The 24,202-nt window shown below is 50.8% G+C and overlaps 1 protein-coding gene and 1 long non-coding RNA gene across 4 annotated transcripts in view; one reads left to right on the top strand and one right to left on the bottom strand.

Annotated features, from left to right (window-relative positions):
• The window catches only part of SSBP3 (single stranded DNA binding protein 3), a 166,341-nt gene that overhangs the window by 121,105 nt on the left and 21,034 nt on the right, over nucleotides 1–24,202 (bottom strand).
• On the top strand, nucleotides 16,045–17,835 carry LOC112446011 (uncharacterized). Its single transcript, XR_003034063.2, has 2 exons — nucleotides 16,045–17,408; nucleotides 17,488–17,835. It is a non-coding gene; the product is annotated as an uncharacterized lncRNA (long non-coding RNA).

Raw genomic sequence — 24,202 nt, 5'->3', positions numbered from 1 at the left:
TATCAACTGATAAAATGCTGACGGGAGAAAAACACAAAGGAGATCATTCAAGTCCCTCATATTTTAAAATAGCTTTTCCTTTAAAAAAAAAAAAAAAAAGGTACAGAACTCCTAAGGGGATATGGAATGTTCTGCCTGCCTCTCACCAACCTGCAGGAGGGCTTTTTATAAACAGAAGGTTTCCCGATATCCTTGGTCAAACTCCACCCACCCGCCTTCCTGGCTGCAGAGGTCACTGTGTTCTTGTGGCAAAAGCTGCAGGTGGTGACGGATGTGCTGGAGAAGTAAGAAAAGCTCTATTATGTAAAAACTCCAATGTTTACGGCATTTCTGTGGAGCAGAGAATCAGATCAGAAAACAAGTTTGGGGAGTGGACCCTGCGTAAGAAACGTCGCGGGTCAGCATTCATCATCTTAGAAGGACGAGCTGCCCTCTAGTCCTCTCGTCCCAGCCCAGCCTACTGACACGGGGCGGCAGACCACAGCAGGCACTCACCACCTACCCTGGGGAAATGTTCAGATCACAAATCAGTGATCACCACGTGGGCAAAGCGGGACGTCCAGCACTACCAGGTTTCCGAGAGAATTAAGTATGTCATCATAAATGCCAACTCCTTCAGAGTTTTGTTCACTTGCTGAGTTCTCAGGGACCAGAACCGGGCCCAGCACACAACCTGTGCCCTGTACTTGAAGAAGCAATCCCAGTGCCTCTTCTTCTCTTGAGAAATCAATTACATAACTACTTCTCTCCAGGTGATTCACCCATCTCCTTGCATTCAGCTCAAAATATTACACTAAAATTACTTTGCCTTCCCCGAGCCCATGGTGGGATAAAGGGTTTATCCTTTAGAAACCTAGGGAGAAAAGTTGTGGGAGTATGAGACCCTCAGTCTTGAGCTCCACAAGGGTAGGAAATTTTGCCTTTTGTTTACTGTTTTATCCTCAAGGATGTGGCACAACACTGGCGCTCGGTATGCTCAACAAGTCTCCAAAAGAATCAACAGATACATCCACTGTATGATATTGGCAACTCACTTTCTCTCCAGGCCATCTCTTCTCAACCATAAAAGTGACAGCACTGGAGGGGTTTGGGGGTCCCCAGCCGGGTCTAATGTGCTTGGAAGCCTGTGATCCAGGTGAGCTGGCCTAGGGACGGCCTGGATCTGAGAAAGCCTGCCTGGGTCCCCCGAGGTGTTTCCACAAGGGAGGAAGCTAGGAGGCAGTGTGGTGCCACAGAAAAGGCACAGGCTTTTCAGCACAGACACTGCAAGTCTCAGCTCAGTCTGGGATACAGGATCTTAGGGATGCCAATGAACTTGCCTGAGCCTCAACTTCCACCTCTGCGAAACAAGAGCCACACCTACCTATCTCTACAGAGGCTCAGCCTGGATTACAAGATGATGTTCATAAAAGCACTTTGCAAGGCTTAAGGTTAGCAGAGAGCCAGGCTCTACAAACCCTCCTGAAAAGAGGCACCCATGTCACGTCCAGCTCTAAACCTTACAATTACTTCTACCCTCAGTTGGAGAAGCCAATTGGGGTCAAAGGATGATCAGGACCAGTCCACAAAACAACATTATTGAAAGACTGGTGATCTGTAACTTGACCTGCCCTAACAACGAAGACATACATTCTACGTAACAGTTCATCTCAAGCTTTCTGCTCCCTTCTCAGAAGACTGGAGATAAGTTTAAAGCAGAGAAGAGGAAATATTTGGAAAACTGAACACCCCTAAAAAGAAGACAAGAGACCTTCTGAAGCTGCAAGTCAACCCACACTGGTGGCCGGCAAGGCATAAGCAGAGACTGGTGGCTGCTCCTGGTAGAGCTGGGCCCTCCCCGGAGGCACGGCATTTAGGAAGAGCCTCTGGGATAGCTAGTCCCAGCAGGGCCTCAGAGAGGAGATACAGAACCTATTCTCACAGAGCAGGGGCCGCCCCACCCTCCTTCTCATGGCCCAGCAGCCAGCAAAACAAGCCAGGCCCTAATCAGTGGTATATATCAACACAGCATCTATGAGCAACAGAAGTGACAGCCAAAATCAAGATAAGTGACCCTTCTGGACACACCGGATGCATTCAGGCCCCCCACGCCGCAGTGATGCTGCCGGGCAATGTGCGTTATCATTAAAAGGTGAAAGGCCTCATTTTTAACTCTCCCTGAGTGGGAGGTGTTACCATCTTCCCCCACCCTGTGGGTTCAGTCCTCCCTTTCACACTTGAAAGAGGGTGCAACCAGAAGTTCTCCTGGATAGAGACTTAGGGAGATGGGGGAAATACCTGAAAGAGTTCACAAAAGCAAGGGGTTCAAGGCCTGGCAAAGGTTTCCTGGGTGGCTTAAAGCAAACTTTAGAATTTCACATCTTTTCATTCACAGGTGGGCATCTTATTTAATCATCCACATGCAGGTCTTCACCTCCATGCTAAGGACAAGCAGAGGAGACCACAAATACACAGAGCCACAAAAACATCCTAGCGAGGAAAAACCTCCCGCTGCCACTCATCACTCATTTCCTCACTCTGCACCAGGAAGCCCCTGGAGCACACTGAGGGCTTGCTGCCAGCACTGTACCAAATGAACAATCCCAGCACCAAGTAGGTGCTCGATGAAGAGCCCAAGGAGTGCAGACTCAACTACATCAACAGTCCTCACATCCCCAAAACAATCTGGCAAAGAGTGGGGGTCACCAGGGGTTGCTCTGTGCAAACAGTGACTTAGCTAATGAGTGGTAGAGGAGCATCTGGGCTCAGACTTACTGCCCCCTCTCCGACCACAGTGGCAGTCCACTGGTGAGTGAGGACCCAACAAGTGGATGCTCCACCCCACCCCTGCTCCTCCAGGTGGCCCCTGCACAGGCAAAGGGTTCCCGAGACCCGGGGAAGAAGTTATTCCATCAGGAATGGTATGTTTCCTACCCCATAAGCTCCTGGCCTTGAAAGCTTCAGAAAACAACAGGGCCTCAAATCTAATTTTTCATAGACCAGGTAGTTGGTTTTATTTATTTAAGTTCTAGTTTATCTTCTTAAGCTGTCCAAACATTTGTCAGAGCATCTCAGCCACAAGCTAGGCTGCCCCCAGGGTTAGTTCTGCTTTTAGTGGTGAATTTTTTTTCCTTCATTCTCTCCCCTAGATAACAGCAAAGCCTGCATTTACAAGAGCAGTGCACTTCCCAGGGGTCTTAATCTTATTGGATGGGGTTGGTGAGACAGAGGGAATGATCTCAAAGTGGGTTTGCAGAGCATACTATTGTTCTACTTAGACTGCTTATTTACATGGGTTGGAAAGAGGAACGTGGCATAATTCTCCCAGCCTCCACCTTCAGGATCACCATTCTCTGGAGGGCATTCCTGGGAAGGGAGGCACCAGGCCTTAAGAAGCCCCCAAAAGCACAGCACCCCTGAATGCCCAGATACTGTTTGCTGAGTCACAATTCTGTTTTCACAGGGTGAATGATAAAGACACCCGACTTATCACAATGAGATTTTCAATCCCGAACTGCAAACCTCTGAACCGTCTGCTGCCTCGTTTTACCAATCTGGGAAATGGGGATAAGTGTTCCTTCTCCCCGGCACAAAGGAGGACACACAGAGCCTTCAGCAATAAAGTAAATAATGCGTCTTCACCTGGAAGAAAAGTATTTAGCACAACTCAAGGAAATGAGAGGAAGTTCTGCTACCAAATCTGCCATGTGGTATTACATTGGACAGTTACAAAGAAGAGGGATAACCCTTATTCAGACGACTTTACCCCCACGAGCCAGTCTTCTCTGGCTCTCCGAGAAGCAGCCTCTTAAAAAACCAAGAAGTTTTGTGTCAGGGGGTAAGAGAAGCACAACACAATTGTCCAGGAAACTACCTTGTATACCAAGAATTTTTTTTAATGTCAATAAAACCACTGCACTGACAAGAGCAAAAACCAAAGTGTGATTTTTTTCTCCCACTGGAAAGGTATATCACAGGAAAAGGCAGATTATTAGTTTTTGGTAGAGTTCCCTTAATCAGACTTAACCCGGGATTCACCAAATCTTACAGTTTTTCAGGAAATGGTGATTTGCACAGAGCAGGCACACCTCTCTTTACAGGTGTCTGGATGGGCAACCTCCCCAGCTACCAGAGGAGGAACACAGGGGACGGACCAGGATCCTGGCAAGGTAAGCCCTCGGGAAGGCTCGGCAGTTGGTCCTTAATTCAAATACTTCTTTTCTTCAGACTAGCCTGGTGTGTGAGAAGAGAATGTGTTAGAGCTGTGGAAGGCAAGTTAAGATCCATGAGCCAAACCTGGCCCGCCACCTGTATCTGTAAATAAAGTTTTACTGGAACACAGCCACAACCCATTCACTTCTGCAGTGACTGTGCCTACTTTTGTGCTACAACGCTGAGCTGAGTGGTGGTGCCAGAGACCATACAATCTACAAAGCCAACAATATCTACTATCTGGCCGTTTATAGAAAACAGTTTGCTGAACCCTACTCCAGAATCAAATGCACTCCATTATAAAGGATGTGATAACAGACAGGCTTCCAAGCATGAAGACAGCTAATCCAGCATCCCCACTTTACAGATGGGGAAACTGAGGCCTGGAGAGAGGGAGGTACTTGCCAGGGTCCAACGGCTGGAAAGACTGAGGTCCCCCCTGTCCTTCAACCAGATTCCACCAAACACAAAGTAAGGGATGAGGCTTCTCACAACGCAACACCAGCAGCAGGGGAAAATATAAACAGAAAATCAAACCTTACAAACAAGTATCAATGCCTGAGCCAAGCTTAACATCAGAAATGTGAAAAATGGGGAGGGGCAGAGGACAACACGGGATGCACTAAGCAAATTAATATCCAAAACGACAGACTATTCTAAGACTTTTAGAAATACCCCGTCTACGCACCCAAAGCACACGTGCTAATTACAGATCCTGCCCAGGCACCCCTCCTCTCTGCAGAGTGAACTCGACAGTGCTAAACCCCAACAGCTTTGTTTTTTTTAACCAGTTGTCTGCAATTTCAGTTTTTTCTGGTTCTCACACAACTCAGCCCTGGACGAGACCGTGTTAGTGAGGTTCGTGCTCAATTGTTTTAACACCCTGGCAATTAAGACCTCTCCCAAAAGGAGAGCCCAGCATTTCCCCTCTGAACAGCTGTGGAAAAATCAGGCAAAGAGGAAAAGGGTCCACCTGGGTCCCCTCCAGCTCACAGAAGGGGCAGGAGGGAGGAGGGGCCCAGAGGAAGGGTCAGAATCCACACCCTCCATCCGTTTCCAGACCTTTCCTCGAATCCGCACCCAGAAAACACTGGACAACCTGGACAGCACAAGTAGATGGAGCAACATTGCAAAGTTAAAATTAATTAGCTGGCATGTCAACAGAGGCTCCATTGTGCCGCACAGTGAGGCAATCAAAGGGCATCGCACACACATGTCGAGAGGCACCTGGCAGCCAGGGTACAAGAGGTGAGGACACGCTCTGTCGTGTCAGCAACATGGTGCCCTAAGTGACTGCAGGCATGCTTTTGTACATGTGTGTGTGTGCGTGTGCACGCACAATGGTGAGTGGAGGTCTGGAGGTCTGCAGTGAGGTCTGGAGTTAAGATTTTCTTAAATTACTTTCAAAAAACCAATAACCAAAATGCCGATCATAACTATTCTATCTGAGAACTTGGAGTGAAAACAACAGCTAAGGAACTGCACAGCCCAAAGCTTGCCTACGAGCTCCTCAAGTGGCCTGGGGGAGGAAGGCAGGCATCGGGAGCGGCCACTCTCATGGAGGATGCCAGGGAGGCCAGGCGCCCTCTACACAAGTGCCAGAGCTAGGGTGGGATGAGGCCCAGTGATCAATCACAGGTATTAGGGACTCTGGTATTAGGCTCCCTGATCTGCTTGCGATCACCCCATCCAACCACATCATGAACCGCCACCCCCATTCGCCCGCACACCCTGCTGTTTCCCAGATCTGCCAACAGCTGTGTCCCACCCCAGCCACGCTCCCACTGTTCCTGCACTGCCCCGGCCAGGTCTAGGAGCATGGGACGCCAGTGCTCAAATCCCGGCTCAGACATACACTGTTGTGTAACCTTGGGCAGGTTACTGAACCTCTCTCTGCGTCAGTTTTCTCATCTAGAAAACTAATTCTAACTCTGACCTCATAGTTATGGTATAGGTTTAAGTGAGTGAGTTTACGTAGAGAACTGAGAACACTGCATGGACAAAGCAAGAGTTAAATAACACTGCTAATGCCCCCACGCTGCTTCTTGGAGGGTACTTCCTCCAAAAAGACCTTCTCTAATTCCCTCTGTGGGCTAACTGTTCTTTCCTGGAGCCTGGAGCTCCAACTGTCGCTAACATCTCTCTGATGGCATGTATAGCTTATTTACAGCTAATTTCGTATTCATGGATATTTATATAGTTGTTGTCCACACAACTCTGAGTTAGAGTACTAACTATATCCATTCTCATATCCTGCAACATGGAGCACAAACTCAGGTAACTTTCCGGAACCTTCTCGTTCATACCTTACACTGGACTGCTACATGGTTTTCTTATAATCCTGCCAACAACGCTGCAATACTCCAGACTGTTATCCTAAGTACACAGATGAAACTCGTGCTTCATCTCCCAGGATGGGTGAGTTAACCCAAGTTACAGTTAGTTAGTAGGCTACTATTCAATTCAGGTTTGCTGAAATTAAAGAAATCGAGCAGGTAAATAATGGGGCCTCCAGTCAGAACTGAATGGTTTTTAGGGCTCCATCAAGACAGATATTAATGCATGCAAATGCACAGAAAAAGGTCTAGAAGGAGGCCCTCCAACTGGTTAAACCTGATTACCAGAAGGAAGAGGACAGCAAGGGGCAAGAAAGTAGGGGGTTCTCTTTACTTCTTATTTCATAGACCTCTATAATTTAGCAATAATTAACACAAGAAGTACTTGGATATTACTTATGTAATTAAAAATAACAAGAGTCATGTTAAACTCACCTCCCACAAAAGACCTTGAAACCACTCACATTTAACTCTAAGAAAACTTGAGACGTGTTCAGTTTTCCCAGACACAAAGCAGGTAAGAACCAGCTTTGGGGAATTTCCTAGAGGCCTCGTGTTGAGGACTCTGAACTTTCAGTGCTGAGGGCCCAGGTTCGACCCCTGGTCAGGGAATTAGGGAGCTAGGATCCCGTAAGCCACGCAGTGTGCCCCCCACTCCAAAAAAATTTAAAAAAAGAACCAGAAACTTGGATTCAGACAAACTTGGCTTCCAGTCCCAATACCACGGCTCCCCTTACAGTGAGGGCTTCCCAGGCGGCACCAGTGGTAAAGAACCCACCTGTCAATGCAGGAGACGTAAGAGACATGGGTTCAATCCCTGGGTCAGGAAGATCTTCTGGAGGACGGCAGAGAAGCCCACTCCAGTATTCTTGCCTGGAGAATCCCCATGGACAGAGGAGCCTGGCGGGCTACAGTCCACGGGGTCGCAAAGAGTCAAACACAACTGAAGTGACTCAGCGCACACACATGCCTTACGGCGGAGAAACCTTGTTCAGGTTTCTAAACCTCTCGGAGCCTTGATCCCTCGTGGCGAAGGGAGCCTGATTCAATTCACGCTGAGATTCCCACGAGGCTCCACTTGAAGTCCTCCTGATCAGGTGCTGGGCATACAGGAGTATGGCTGCCTCCCCCTGACTGTGAACCTCAATCCCAGTCTACCCTAACCTACATCCATGAGGCACTCCCTCTCCAAAATGATCTACCTGGGCAAAAGAAAGAGGAAAAAACAAAAGAATGCTACCAACCACTTCTGCCTATAAAGCCCCCCCTCCCCAAGACTCCCCTTCTGAGAACACCAGTCGTCACTGGGAGTCAGGCAAGAGCCAGGCAATAAAAGTGGCGACAGAAACCTTGTGGGCAAGGTCCCCGATGCCCCATTGTCTCTGTAGTCCAATCTGTGCCTCTCACGCAAGGTTTCTGGGATGTAAAAAGCATCCAGATAAATGGGTCTCCACCACCAAGCTCTTACACAAGGAAAAGCATCTAAATCAATTAACATGGGGGAGGTCCCCACAGAGCCCTCCCCTGGAGACGAACATCAGGAGGGTGAGAGCACAAAGAACAAGGAGCCCTCCAGGGCCAGACAGGCCAGAGAGGCGGCACAGCCAAGGACACGAGGCCAGTTCTGACTTCCCAAGGGCCTAAGGCGCTTTGACAGTCAGCCCCTTCCAAAGGCACTCGTGAGTAGCTCTGCCAGGACAAAGTTGGGAAGCAGCACCCAGCTTGTGAAGCAATGTGCTGGCAGTTCTGACAGCCTTTTGTTTTTAAAGTGTGTTGTGTATACCATACGCCCCAAGCATTCCACATCTAAGAATATCATCACGTACACGTGCACAAACATTTTGCCACGAAGATGTTCATCACGGTTTGCCTGGTGGCTCAGTGGTAAAGAATCTGCCTGCAATGCAAGAGATGTGTGTTCAATCCCTGGGTCGGGATGATCCTCTGGAAAAAGAAATGGCAACCCACTCCAGTATTCTTGCCTGAGAGATCCCATGAACAGAAGAGCCCGGTAGGCTAAAGGCCATGGGATCACAGAGTCGGATACAACTTAGCAACTAAACAATAACAACATGTTCATCAGAGTTTGTTTACAGTATGAGGAAACTGGAAAGAATCTTAATGCTACACAGCGAGGGACTGATAAATTGTCACATCCAAGAAGCAGAATACTTTGTGATCACTGAAAAAGATGGATACTATCTATTGACACGGAAGGGCAGAGGCTTACAGGAGCCCATTACCCAACAAAACAGATGCTTAGTGAAGAAAGACAGACGGCTCCAAAGGATGGAGATACAGTCCAGGAAACGGTGAGTGCCACCTGGACCCACAGTTGTCCGTATCTCAAAAAAACTGGGGACCAACAGACAACCCAGTCATCTCCTAGCCTGTACTTTTGATTAAAGTTTTAGGATTCCTCAACCAGATGAGATCCCGTGGTCAAATAAATGTCAGACACGCTGCGTTTCACTCTGTTTATCCACCTCATATATGCTATCCCACTTCTAAGATCTGCAATGCATCTTAATGCACTGGAAACTCTTGAGAAGTCCTACTCTAGAGAAACTGCTGAACCCTGCATTTCCCAAAAGGATCCAGCTGCAGATCCTTTACTGAAACATGTCCAAACATCTCACTGAAGAGCTGGGGAAGCCTGATCGCTTGACAGCACCCAGGATATGGTTGGGGGACCTGAGGACCCCCGTGACTCTCACTTCCTGAAGAATCTTCAGCCAAGTCATCTCCTTATCCTGGGCACAACCTCTCCATCTGGGAGTTGGACTAAACCACAGAGTGACCATGGGGGCCACGGGAGGAGGCAAAACGGTTGGAAGCTTAGCAGGTGTGACCTTTGGCATCCCACACCCCTTAAACTGGTAGATGGCTCTCTCTTTCTGTTACACTATTTGGCCTGCCACCTAAGACTTCACTTAAAGAAAGGGATCTCCTGCTAAAAAGGGGGGAAAAAAAAAGTAAGTTAAAAAAAAACCACTGAAGTCTATGTCCTGTAAGGTCCCTCTAACCATTACAGCTGACTTTCTTTAAATCTGTATTTCATGTGGGAAAAAGTCCTCTCAAACGGAGGGGCCGAGTAGAGTCAGGAAAAGGCGAGGGTTTGAGCTGAACTTACTGAAAAAAAGGCTCTGCGGGTTTAGGGTTGGGGATGAACCAGGGAGCCTGCCTGTGGGCAGGAAGGTGGGGGGCAGGGGTCACGCTGCTAGGGGAGATGAGACGGACTGTGCAACTAAGTGGACGGATGAAAAGGCATCTTGAAAACCAAGGTCAAGAACATCCACATGGTGGCTGACAGCAAGAAATCGGCTGATGTTTGAAGAGTTACGCGATCAAAACAAGAGAGCCACTCGTTAGGTGACCATGGCGCTCGGATTCTGTGGCTCAGCGTGGAAGAAGGGCTGAGGAGGAGAGGCGCCGCGGTCACCTGTGCTCACAGTCCAGCTCTATGAGGGCAGCTGCAGAATCCAAGGTTCAGCTTGAACGAGGACTTCAAACTCAACCTTCAGCTCAAACCTGGTACATGAGGACGCTCAGGATGGGATTAGAACTCAGACTCGCCCAGCAGTCTGAGTACCTGACCGTGTCATTTTGACCAAGACAGGATTTCCAAGGATGGCGCCTGCAATGCCATGCCAGCCACACACCCACCCCCCAACTTCCTCATCTCTCCACCGCTCAGCATCCCCACATCCTAGGAGGGTCGTGCATGGTGTAAAAGGTCATCCTGGGGACCTCCGAAGAGAAATCAACATGTGGAGTGGAATTCAGAGCATCTGGAAGAAAAGGCTGCTCGCGCGTCTTCCAACAAGGCGGGTTCGATCACATTTCGGCAGTTGGCTGGTCCCCGCCGTCCATCCCCTTCTGGCTGGCCAGTAGGCACTCCGATTCAAGCGGCTCTTCTTCAGGCAGACACCACACACCCGATGAGATGTGCCAGGGCCCTCCTGGAAGCTGGTGCTTGGCTCCATCAGACAGGTACGGGGCTTCCAACTGGAATACAGTGATGCCTTGCCTCCAACTTTCACTTACCTGGAAATCCAAAGAGCCAGGAAACTCACACAACATCACTGGCCGACTTCCAGTCTGAAGTGTGACACCAATAACAAGGAACTCATCTCACATGCCAATGTCGTTTGACTGACAATGACTAAAATGCTGTATGGAAAAGAAACTCTGAACCTGGGTCAGGAGGAAAGAGTTACTGTGACCTACTTGTAATGCCTGACATGAGTGGGGAGCACCCACATGTATGCCAAGCATCTGCCGTCTGTCCCGGACACCAGAACTAGCCTTCAGGTTGGATTCTGACTCTGAGCTTCATAGGGTACTGGACATGTGACTCTGGAAAGCCACAAAAGTCACCTACCTGCTTTTCATGAACAACCCGGGATGATAAGCCTGGGCCTTTGCCCCCGCAGGACTGCTGGAGGGTGCCAACGGGCTCATGTACAGGAAGCTGTTCTTTAATGTGTCCAGCAAGGGGGATTATTATATTTAAGGGATTACAGTTCCTCTCCACAAGAGTGGCCCTAAGGCACTGCACGATCCTGAAGAGGCTTCTAAATCAACAAAGAATTAGCACGAGCGTGGTGGCTGCAAGTGGGGCCAGCCCTCGGGGAGACGAGCCTCCAGTCTCAACTGGGGACGTGCTCAGGGCCTGGCTCTCTGCTCCCACGCCCCAGGGGACAGAGCGCCGCTGGGATCCCTGTGTCCTCGCTGGTCCTTCCCAGTGGTGCCTGGCTCAGGGCCATGGGCACATGCGGCCCAGAGACCGAAACACTCAAGGCCACAGGGCCCAGTTTACCAACTGAGGGAGCCAACCACCTCCTCCCAGCAGGGCTGAGAGGGAGAACAGCAGTGATGTGTCTGCCAGAAGACTACCCCTGCAGGGGTTCCCCAGGGAGCGGGGTTGGGTAGCAGGCGACCCCAAGCTATGGACATTTCTCCCACTGTGTTGTTATTATAACCGCACTGGGTCGAGCTGCGGGTAACACTGCTTTCTCTGGGCTGGAGCTGTTGTGTTCTTGGAAGAGAGAGTAGCCCAGGGTCTGGACTGGGTTTAGGGCATGCTCACACACCCAGGGTACGTGCCCTGCTGGTGGAGCAGAGATGCTATCACGAGCTGAAGTGTCCAAGTGAGAGAAAGTGTGTGTGCACACCACGTGCCGCGAGCATGCTGCACCTTACACAATGGGTGTGCTTTAGAAGGATGTCTCAAGCCTTGGGTCTGTTGGGTTTTTTTTTGGCCATACCACAGGGCATATGGAATCTTAGTCCTTGACCAGGGATTGAACCTGCACCGCTTACACTGGAAGCATGGAGTCTTAACCACTGGACCACTAGGGAAATCCCAAGAAGGCCTGTTTTGCCAGAGCCTTCCCATGACGTAGCACAGGGTCAGGGGTGCAACACACCCAATTCAGAATCTCAGTGTCTTGTCAAGCACTGTGACTTTGGAGGCATTATTCACCCACCAAGCCGTTTTCTATAAAGTGTGGCTAAAATCACCCCCACTGGACTGATGAGAGGACCATCAGTAATAATTACTAATATCGAGAGATAAGACAGCATCATGAAAATGACTACTGTGTACAGGAGCTATGCGCCTCCCAGTGCTGTGCTGGGCACTCTGCCCACATTCTATCTAATCCAGCCCAAGTCCCACGGACTCTTGAACAAGGACAGTTGGCAGGGGCTGCGGAGGGGACTGCCTTAAGACTGAATATCGTCTACCCAGCAACCACAGCCTGGTCAAGGAACTGGAGTAGACACTCTCTGAATACACCCCATAGTGCACACTCTGCCCAAGAACCTCATCTTATTTCATGGACATGGGTTATTCTCATTTTACAGATGAAGAAACTGAGGTGGGCAGGGGGACTCCTCAACCTGCCCAACTAGCGGGCCGTCCCATTAGCTAACAAGCATCTATCTGCCAACAACTAGTCCTGGGTCCCGTCGGGCAAGGCAGCGGCTCAAGCGGCCGCCAGTGTGTGTGGTCTCCAAAGTCTGGGTCTCGGAGGCTGAACACTCGTCTTCCATGCTGTGTGAGCCTGGAAAAGTTTTCTAACTTCCCTATGGCCCAGTTTTGGAACTACAAAACGGGATCATACCCACTTCCCAGGGTTGGTTATGGGAATTAAAGCACTCCAGGGCCCAGCACAGACTAAGAGCCCAAGAAAGGTCAATTGTCATCAACATCCACTGTCCGCATCTTCCAGTATGAAACTCTGCATCTGCCTGGGATGCCCTCCCGTCCACTTTCTCTCTCTCTTGTCTTCTTTGAAGCTCCGCTGCCACACCCCCTTTCCAGGAAGCCCTCCCAGCCCCTGATGCAGCAGGCAACACCCCTTTCCGGATGTCAGACTCCGCCTGTGTCCTCCTCCCAGCACTGACTGTGACCTGCCCACTCGATCGTCAATTGATCTGTCCGCCCTTCTGGATGGCAACCAATCTGATCCTCACCCAGCTCTGTCTCCCCTGAGTGCCAAGCCTCTGGCAGGACCGAGATGACACTCAATAAACAGTAACCAACCCACCGCAGCGTTCCAATTCTTCTTACAACAGCAACTCCTTACTGAGCGCTCAGGGGTGTCAGGCATGGTGCTAAGCACTGCTCCCCTGCACTGCCAGTGGACACCGGGGCCTTGACCCCTGTTTTACGGATGAGTAAACTGAGGTTCAGCAGGACTAAGCAATTAGCAGAAGGCCACAGGGCTGGAGAACAGCTGGACCGGGACAGGAGCTAAGGCTGCCTGAACCAAGCAGACCTTAACGTTAGCCTAGTCTGTCTCTAGCCGTCTTTGCTTCTCTTCAAATTTCCTTTGTGTGTATAAGGTGGAGGGAGGAGGGGTAGGAAGGCATCTTTTTGCACAAAGTGAGGCATCCCTGCATAGAATTTCCCCAGTACTGGGAACAATTCGTAGCAAGATCTGGGCCTGTGCACCGGATGACTCTGATGTGCCCCGGCCCTCCTCCGACTGTCACCAGCACTAACCCACTGACACTGACACCCAAATGCCACCTGACTGACTGACAGCCTGGCTTCCACCTTCTTCCCTCTTCCCCTCAAGGGCCCCCAGAACCAACAGGGGAAGTTGGTTGCCAATGGCAACGGCCTAGGGAGCAAGGTGAGACCTACCAGCCCACTGCTAAGGGCTGGAGGGAAATTTTTAACAGCCTCTGGGGCCCCTTTCCATCAATCGAGGCAGCCTCTTCCCTCCATGGGCCTCAGTTTCCACTTCTATATAAAGCAGATGCTACTCTCCCTGACTCTGGTTACAGAGCTGGGGGGTTACGGGAATCGCAGTCAATCAGGCCTCTGGGGTGGTCTGGATGGTTTAGATGGGCTGGCAGGTGTTTGGGGTTTTTGTTTTCAGCAAGTGTTTTTAAAAAAACAAGAGGGACTTCCCTGGTGGTCCACTGGCTAAGTCCCCGTGCTCCCAATGCAGGAGACCTGGGTTTGATCTCTGGTCAGAGAATTATATCCCACATGCCACAACTAAGACCTGGTGCAGCAAAAAAAAAAAAAAAAACCCACAGCAGACCCCTCCTCCACCAGCCTACTTATACCCAGAGGCTGCACATCTAGGTGTCTAAGCTGAGTACCATGTGCTGAGCCTGTTCCAGGGAAGACCGCTGGAGCTGGAGACAGGGAAAGCGGCTCCTCTGTCCACGGGATTCTTCAGGCAGGAATACTGGAGTGGGTTGCCATTTCCTTCTCCAACTGGAGCTGGAGTGACCACCAACTATTTTCATCTCCACTAGAAATGTCATCTCTACTAGACTGTAAGCCTGTGTGTGAACGTTGCTCAGTTGCGTCCAACTCTTACAACCCCACGAACTGTAGCCCGCCAGGCTCCTCTGTCCATGGAATTCTCCAGGCAAGAATACTGGAGTGGGTAGCCATTCCCTTCTCCAGGGGATCTTCCTGACTCAGGGATCAAACTCAGGTCTCCTGTATTGCAAGCATATTCTCTACTGTCTGAGCCACCAGAGAAGCCCAACTATAAGCGTTCTCAACAGGAAAGAGGCTACTACTGATGCCTCCCCTAAGAGCACTCAGGAGTTTCCAAGAAAAGCTGCCTGAAGGGCTCAAAAAGGCAATGGGCACGGGGCTGTGAGCCCACCTTTGGGGGGGTGCCAGGCCATCTGAGCAGCCTTCTGGAAGCAGCTAAGAGGCAGGGGAACAGGAATGTGTGCAGGCGTCCAGTGGTGTCTACAGTCCGAGGCCAGAGTAGCCAGGTGGCTGGCACACCTGAGCTCTCACTCCTATGGCTACTCACCAGGAACCACGGGCTCCAAGAAGATGGTCCCTCTGGGCAAACACCCTGGGAAGGCTGCCTCATCCCACTGACCTTTGTTATTAATCCCCTCGGCAAGCCACAAAGGGCAGAGCCATCGATCCTTCCAGGCACCTCTGGTCAGGTCCCTCCCACCCTCCAGTTCATGAACTGTCCAAGCCTTTCCGGGATTGTTGTTGTTTTGTCACTAAATCCTGTCCAACTCTTTGCGACCCCGTGGATTATAGCCCACCAGGCTCCTCTGTCCATGGAATTCTCCCTGCAAGAATACTGGAGTGAGTAGCCATTGTCTTCTCCAGGGAATCTTCCCAACCCAGGGATCGAATCCACATGTCCTACACTGCAGGCAGATTCTTTACCGCTGAACCACTAGGGAAGCCCTTATCCATGCCCAATACCTAACATTTTCCAGAGTAAGATCTGGTCACCAAGCACCCTCACCCATCGTGTGATGGATGCCCACATTTCACAGGGGAAGAATCCGTGGCTCAGAGAAACCAAGCAGTCAGTGAAGCTGTACCAAGTGAAGCAAGCTTCCACATCCCTCTCCTCCATCCTCTAGCCAACCAGAACAACCCCACACTCCCCGCAGGGACCTGCCAGGAATAGCAAGCACACAACTTCAGCCCCTCAGGAACCCAGAGGGATTTGCAGCTGATGGCTCAAATACTGACCCCGCCCAACCCAATTCAGAGTGCCAGGGAGCTAACTGGCCTCCAGGGCATGAACTTGCTTTAAAAACGTTTTCAGTCTTCATTTTGTGAAAGAACTGTAGCCAGATCTTAAATACAAAGATCAACCTTGGGTATGCAAGGTGGGGCGGAGGAGGGACCCCCCCCCCCCACCAAGGGAGATGTCAATAGCAATTTGGTACCCTACCTCCTCAGCACAACCTAGGAGTCTAATGTCACAGATAACCTTGTTCTGTGGCAAAACAAACAGGGTGGCAGACGATGCTGACCAGGCCTGCCCCTTCAGGTCATTTCACAAGGCCCAGGAGCCTTCTGACAGGTGGTTCTCCACTTGTTCAAGGCCTGCTCTGTCCCCAAGTTCCCCAATGATGGGCAGGACCCTCTGGGGAACTTCACTTGAGTCTCATGACAGCCTGACCAAGAACTGTTACCACCATTTTCCTGATGGGGAAACTGAGGCTCAGGCAGGGAGACAGGCCTCCTGGGGGGCACTCAATACACAGACATGCTAGACAGAAAAGCCCAGAAGTGGATGACAGACCTCTGGGTGGCATTTACTTTGCTTTGGGGTCACAGCACACGTACTCATTCATTTACTGGTTTAGCAAAGACACATGGTGGACCCACCAGGTATTACTGTTTAGGGTCTGCAAGAGTGAGTCTCAAGCCCATGCCAGAACACGGGCCTCGGCCTTCTCTCTGTGGGATTCCCAAAGGCTTGGTTGAAGCTGTTACGGGACAGCCCAGCTACCAGCCGCTTCTGCTTTCCAGCAAGTGTCAAGCTGTGGGTCACAGGAAATAGGCCCTGGAAAACCAGCTTATGTGAGGGGACACCAGCCATGGTCTCCCTCCAGAAACCTCCAGTCTCTAGACGGAAAAGATGGTGAAGGCAAGAACTTGAGAGCTCAGGCAGAAACCGTTTTTTATGAAGTACCAGCTTTTAAAGAGAGACACACAGCCCTTCCTTTTGGACTTTATCTTGACTTGACAGACGGCTGCGGTGGCCCTGCCTGCAGTTGGGGACCAGGCGGTAAAAACCTCATCCACAGGGCACCAAGAGCAAGGCCACCCCTGGGCCATTAGAGGGGGCACAGGTGGTGCGGACGAGACTCAGGGCTCTGGCATGGGAAGGGGGAGGGAAGGGGAAGAAAGGAGAAAGGAGGAGGGGTCAGGAAGGAGAGGGGGAGGAAAGAGCCTTTGTGCTAGCCTCCCATCCTCCACCACAATCCCCAAGAGCAACAATCAGTTATGCAAATAGTAACCCCTCCCCCAGCCTGAGCCATCCACCGTTCCTAGGCCCTGCCCCCTCCCTCTGGGTCTCTAAACACACATGCTTTACACACACACACAGAGTAGGTTTGTCTCCCCTGTGTGACTCTCACACACACACACACACACACACACACACACACACACACACACACACACACACACGGCGGGGGGGCGGTTCTCTATTTTGTTTCTGCTGTGACTGACACACTCGCACACGCACGCGTGCACACGCATGCGGCGGGGAGCTTTGAGGCCTTACTTATTCAGAAAAGAAACATGCCCCTGACCCCTGCCCTCTACCCGCTCGGGTTAAGACCTTTAGTCTTTTGAAATTAATTTTACCTGGTTTTACCCCCGCCAACCTCTTTCTCCATTAGACTTTCTCACTTTGGGGCCAGGGACACCTAACCTTGGGACAGAGTTCACAAGTGCAAGAAGGGATCCACCACTCAAAGCCTCACAAAGTAACTGAACACATCGCCCATTTCCATTTTGTTTCGCTAATTCTCCCAAATGGAGTACAGTCATCTGAAGAGGAAAAACTGGCTTCAAGGTGGCGCCCTCCACACGAGGTCAGTCTGGACCCCCGCAGCCAGGTGAGAACTTCCGGCTGAGCTGTTATCCCCCCTGCTCTCTTTTTCATGAGACACACTCTTCTGATTGTTTCAGTTTCAGATTATCGTCAGCATCTAAATTGGGAATCCCAGCTCCCCCACCACCGGCACACCAGAGGTGGATATTCAAAGCAGGACTTATTGACAAACGGCGATGCAAATCTGTCCCGTAAACCTGTGCACATATGACACATACACCGAGGCCACTGTCCACCCCAGGAGCTTCCAGCCCAGCCAAGAAGCAGGGGATGTGAGTGTCATCTGTCACCCGCAGCTCTGGGATGGCAAACAATGACCACAGCAATGACGACAGACATCTGTGGGCACACACAGAACCCAGCACCTGCTACATCTCTAGTTAAGCTTTTGCCAGCTTTGAAACAAAGATCATTAAAAGACAAAACCTCAATGTTTTCTGAGTCCTATCTATAGACTGGTTACCCTTACCAGCTGGGTACAGGGGCCCTAAACCAAGGACTTTTAAAACATTCCGCTCTGGGAATGCCAGCGGATGGACCACAGCGACTACTGGGGGGGTTGGAGGGGTTTCACAGACCTCACCTCACCCCATTACTGCCTTCTCAACAGCTAAAACTGCAACCTCTTTCCTTTTCCTCTGGAAAGTTCCCCCAATCCCAAAGCGCACGAGGGTCTTGTCTTTCCCCACAAGGGCTGCCCCCAGGTGTCATCTGATAAGCCCTCAAAGTCACTCTACAAACCAGAATGGCCAGAGTGCTCCAACCAGTCCAACCTCCAACGCTGCATTTGCTGAGTGCTTGCTGTATACAGGGCACGGTCCTGCGTTCCTCACATACTTAACCCTGAGAAGCAACCCTTAGGCACTGTTATCCTCTGATTTTGACAGATGAAGACTCTGAGGCTCAGAGAAACATCAGGGTCATGCAGGGACACTCAGGAAGGGTGCCCTCCCCACTCTCAAGCATCAGAACCGGGGTCTGCTATCTGCCGCAGCATTTCTAGCAAGAGAAACTTATGAGACAAATCTTACATATTCAACTGTCTTAACGTTATCATGGGTCCCTGTGGCTTCGGATAACGTTCTTAGAGACAGAATCATACGTAAGTTTGAAAAACCGTATCTCAAACAACTGAGACGGAGTACAAGCGACACGTGTAAGAAAGGTGGGTCAGAAGATTAAAGTGGCTCTGGCGACAGCATTTAGAACACTGATGCCAAAAACGCCTGTGAAAACCTATAACAGCATTTTTTTGTGCATTTTGAATACAACATTTCAAAATTTACATGTTATCTTCTAAACGCAAGTAATTAAATTAGGAACTTAAACATTTTAAGTAGGGAAACCCACTCCAGCAATGATGAAGCCTCTCCAAGCCACCACAGTTCTGCTCTGCCTCACAGACGCACACAGGCTCCTGCAACCCTCTCTGTGGGCCTCAGGTCCCTCTCTCTCTCCAGCGCCCTGGGCCACACACCCAGGAAGCCATCAGGTTAGAACTCAGGCACCGGAGTTCCCATTTTCATCATGAAAAAACGGAATCAAGTCCATCCTTTCCCATACTCTTAACAAACTAAGTTAACAGACAGATTTTTTCAACTTTCAGTTTTTCTCCCCTGATCTTTGCTTACCCCCCAGGTGACTGCTAACGCTTGCTTAAAGATGATTAAGACAATCTTAAAACAAAAGTAGGTGTTTCGGTACCCAGAAGTGTGGGTTTGGCTCTTTTAGAGTTTGGCACATCCTTATTTTTAGGAATAAGTTCTGCACACAGAGCTCATGAGTAAGAAGGCCCAGGACCACTTACAGCAGGAGAAAGAGGGGCTTCACCAGAGAAGAGAGTCCCCCAGCTACATTTGCAGCCCCAGACCTCTGTAACTAGGGCAGCAGGTCCCCTCAATTAACACAGCTCCCTCTGAGGGGGCTGCCAACAGCGAGCACCTAACTTCAAAACTAACCAGCCACCACCTTTGGGGGCCGGGGCCCTGTCTGGCTCCTTTGAGTCCGCGTGCTGACAGCCAGGCCAGGACCTACCAGCTACTTTTGTTTCATGGGGAGCAGAGGAGACGGGGGCCTCGGGCGGCTGGAGGCTCGAGTTAAGTTTCGCTGGTGAGTTTCGCTGGTGAGTGGCGGGGGACAAAGGAAGGAACCGTGGGGGGAGGGGAGGCCGCAGAGCTGGAGGGCTGGGACAAAGGGGACCAGAGACAAAGGCACAGGAAAAGGGAGCCCGCTTTCTCCTCTGAGGAAGGAACTCTCCACCGAGCCTAATATTTCACTCACACATCCCCAGGCAAGAAACGCAGGATCACCGGTTTTAGGAGGTGCTGGCTTCAGGTGTCACCCCGCCTGTCTCTGCAGCCCACTGGTCTTCCTCGGTCCCCTCTCCTTCCCCCACCCCACGCCTGTCCAGAACGCCTCCTCAGCCCACTTGTTCAAAGTCAGCGAAGCTGCCTTTGATCGGCTGCCTCTCTCCAGCCCTGATCTGCCACCCTGAAGAGAGACAAAGAATTATTTATTTGGAGAAAAGAAAAACCCTGCAAGTGTCAGCCAGTGACAGACATGACACCCTCTCTACAGGAGCGAGGCAGCAGGTGCAAGGTGCTGGGTTTTCTAGTCCTCGGGGGCTTTCGCCAGCAACACACTACCCCCTCCCTCCCCAGGTCCCCTCTGCACCCTCAGCCGCTCTCTAAAATCCCACAGACCTGGTGGCCCTTTGGGGTTTTCCCCTTAAGACCACTGTCTATCTCAGCGGGAGGCCGTAATGATTAATCTACAGTGAAGTGGAGCATGCCAAACACTGGGATGAGGTCTGCCATAAAGATGGCAAAATCTGAAACGTGGGCAAGGTCAGACCCAAAAGACCCTCAATATCTGGCTCTCAGTCCCACAGTCAAGGGAATCTTTGGGCTGTCTTCATTGCAGCTCCTGATTTACTTCAATTTGGGTTTGATTTTGATTTTAGTAAGGGAGAGACAGGATGCCTTACATTAAAAAAGCAAGCCAGCCGTCCCCATGGAGGCCAAACCAACTAAGGGGCAGTTTAAGAGTAAGGCCAGGAGGCTGTCTGCCTCCTGGGAAAGCAGGAGGGACAGCAGGAGAAAGGCAGGAGCCACAGGAGCAGCCCTCTTGCATAGACCACAGCCCTCCTACGCAAAACAACCTCAGCTCCTTCCCTCTGGGGGCTGCCGCCCACGCCAGAGTCCTGCTTCTCTGGGCACTGCTCCATTCACCCAAAGGGCAGAAGACCTACAACGTGCCAAGCACGACACAGGGCAGTATAGCCCCTGTACTCCCACAAGAGCATCTCTCACAGCCCATCAAGTCCTTCATGCCCACAGTTTTAAAATCTAGACTTTTACGAGCACCAACTGCGCGGCAGGCACTGGGGGCTCACACATACCCGGGCAGTGGGGACAAGGAGGGTTTGAGGAGTGGGGAGAGCCTGTACTCAAAAGAGGGAGAAGGGATCAGGGCCAATCGGCCAGAGAGAGGCTGGGAGAGCTGTTTCAGGCTCCTCCCTCCTGTGTGGGCTGGGCCGGGCTGGATGGCCAAGCTGGTGGTGGCCATGGCTCCTGCACCAGGTCAGGGGCAGACCCTCCCCCAGAGCACATATGCTGCTGTTTCAGAGGGGCGTGGTCCTGTCTGTGGCCGGGACAGTGAAATCACACCTCCCCCCCACCTCTTCCCTTCATTATCAGGGCAGCTCCTCCTCATGGTTCCTCCTCACCTCACCCCACCCACCAGCCCTGGTCAGGCCCCAGCAACTGCCCCACCAAATAATGAAGACCAAGGATCAGGCCACAATGGGTTCTGGATCAGAACCAGCTTTTGCCCTCATGAAAAGAACTCCATGGTGACACATCTATGTTAAAAACATTTTTGAAAAGAAAATAGGGAGCAGGAAAAAAGCCATGTCTGGATGGGGCTTCCTGAGAAGCAGCGGGCCAGAGTGGCCCCCAGCCCTTGACCCTGGCCCACCCCCGGGGCGGGATATTCCAGGACAAACTCGCTGACTCACCGGAAAGGGTGGTGTTATGGCGGGCACCTGCGCCTCTCCGAGGTGGCCTGGGCCCGACTGCACGCCCAGCCCCCAAGGGGGGCCCCCTAGGAGGGGGATTGTGTTTTTGGTAAAGCCCAGGAAACTTAACTCAGGTTGGCTGAAAGCTTCCTGAAAATCAGCGTTCCCTCCACTCTTTTCTGGCCTTGTGGGTTTGTGCTCCCAGTAACCAATTCTTAAAAATTTTTCACTAGAATAACAGCTGTACAAGGACATTTTTGTTCCAACTCTTCTCTTGTCTCCAAGGTACAATCAAATCATCACTTTCTCCAAACTCTCAGTCATACCTTGACAAGGTGCTGGATGGCTCGGCTCCATGAAGCCACACACCAGACGCTGGGACCACAGATGTATCCTTTACCATCGCTTTACAGACAAAGGAGCAAACACTCCGTTATCTTCAGGTGACTAAGTCCAAAAATCACAGACCCAGCCAGCATGATGGCCAGAGGACTGAGGCGGAGGCAAGCGTGACCTAGCTATTTTCCGGTCAAGGGGAGCCAAGGAGAGCCTAGAATAATACATTCAGGTAACTTCTTGGAGGAAAAGCCCATCTGAACCTGCAGGATGTGCCTTCCGTTTAAATATCTGCGGTTAGCATCTTAAAACACACAAGCCCCCGGTAAAGGGAAAGAATGTCTGTAAGTTCTGTGAGGACAAAGCATTTGCCCATGTCCTTTTGTCAGGAGCCACACCTCAGGGGCATCAACTATTTGAAGAAGGAAAGACTAGACTGACTATCAGCGTGAAAAACAAGTATCTGCTCTGACTCCTCAGTGGATTCTGGAGTATTCTGAGCTGATAGCATTAGGACAGCCTGACTAGAAAGTGATGATTTAAAGGGAGTGAGCATTTCAAGTCCCAGGAAAACCCTGAATGGCCAGCTTGGAACCAAAGAAACCCCCCACCACTGCCGCCAGGTGTGGCCAGATCTTCCGGGAAGCACAGATAAGAGCCACTCACAATTAGAAGCCATGGCTGCTGCACAAAAACCCACAGCCCAGAGTCCTGAACCACCCCCTGGAATCCTGTTTATCCTCCGCGGCTAAGCAAACACAAGTCTTCTCAGATAATGCAAAGGTCAACTGTAGATTTGTGTGAGCTGATAAAATCGCCACCAACTCTGAATTACAGGGGGTCACATCATAAAATATTCCTGCACGGATAAGCAGGGAGAGTTAGAGGAATCAGAACCAGCTGCTTCCCATCATCCTAGGTTAACATCCCCTGGGCTTTCCAGGTGGCTCAGCGGTGAAGAATTCCATCTGCTGAGCAGGAGATGCAGGTTCAATCCCTGGCTCAGGAAGATCCCCTGGAGAAGGAAATGGCAACAGTCCTGTACTCTTGAATGGGAAATCCCATGGACACAGGAGCCTGGTGGGCTATAGTCCATGGGATCACAAAAGTCAGACACAACTTAGCAACTAAACAAGACTCCAGCTGAGTGACACTGCAGGACTCCTGACCTTGCACACCCACTTCTCAATCCCCGTCACAAAACAGAAAAACCTGGCAAGAGAAGAGTCACAGGGCACCCAGCCTAGAGGCCTCAGCAGTAGATGTAAGCTAGGCTAATTGAGTACTGGACATTTTTGCACACATCTCTGAGGACACTTCAGGTCCGAGGCTCCATCAACATCAGAAATCTATTTCACAAAAGAAAGGCAAACACCAAAACCAGGGCTCAAAACAGGCAGCCACATGTGGACATGTCCTGAGGACACTGAGGCTTTAGGGAGCCATTCACAGAGAACAGAGCCCTGGGAGGTGGGGGTCCTCGATCACTCTGTCCACAGATCTGAACTAGGTGTCAAGCCCCCGAGTTTATGGGCCCTATCCCATGGCCTCAAAGATGATTGTGAGACTTTTCTTATAATTAGATGATGTCTTAAATTGAGACATGGGACTTTCCCGGTGGTCCAGTGGTTAAGACTCCTCACTCCCACTGCAGGAGTCATGGGTTTGATCCCTAGTCAAGGAACTAAGATCCGAATGCCAGCCCAGTAGGCCAGGAAGAAAGGAGGAAGTCATCACAAGTGCACAAAGTTCTCGCTCATCCCTAGATGAGACTGAAGCACAGCCCAGCAACAGGCACTCCATTCTGGGAAAGGAATGACGGTCAGGGGCATGCAATAGACAAAAACACGACACGAGCAATGATTAGGGATTCCCCATAGAGAGAGAGAACAAAGGGAGGTGCTCCAAGCAGGGAGAATGTCTGTGCAAAGGCCCTGAGGTAAGAAGCCTGGCACTGCCTGGCAACATGTGGTATCTAAGTCTCAGGGTTCACACTCCACCCTAATGACAGAAATACACAGTCATAAATTTTATTTCCAAACATAGAAGCATTCCAAAACTTACTCAATTTTTTTCTTTCCCAACATACAAGGTTCACCATCTCTTCAGCCCTCCCTGCTTTCCATTTCTGCAGTGGCTTCCTGGGAACAGGAACCTCTCATTACCGAACAGCTCACATGGACCTACAGATCAGGACAAACCTTAGCTCCTCACTGGCCAGTGGTCACGCCAGCTGCCCGTCCAAGTCTCCAGAGCAGGCCTAGGCAGGGAGAGGGGCAGGGGTAGGGGCAGGCTGGGGGGTGGGGGTGGGGGCTTCCTAATCCAAAGAAAGAGCAAATCAGATCCACTCTGGACCGAGGCATAGGCCAGGAAGGAAGTAGGAAGTCATCGCAAGTGCAGAAAGCCCTTGCTCATCCCTAGGTGAGACCAGAGCACAGCGCGGC

Source organism: Bos taurus, chromosome 3 (genome assembly GCF_002263795.3).
Source record: "Bos taurus isolate L1 Dominette 01449 registration number 42190680 breed Hereford chromosome 3, ARS-UCD2.0, whole genome shotgun sequence".
Lineage (NCBI taxonomy): Eukaryota > Metazoa > Chordata > Mammalia > Artiodactyla > Bovidae > Bos > Bos taurus.
Note: the sequence above shows the minus strand (reverse complement) of the source record. Positions and strands in the feature narration are given on the sequence as shown.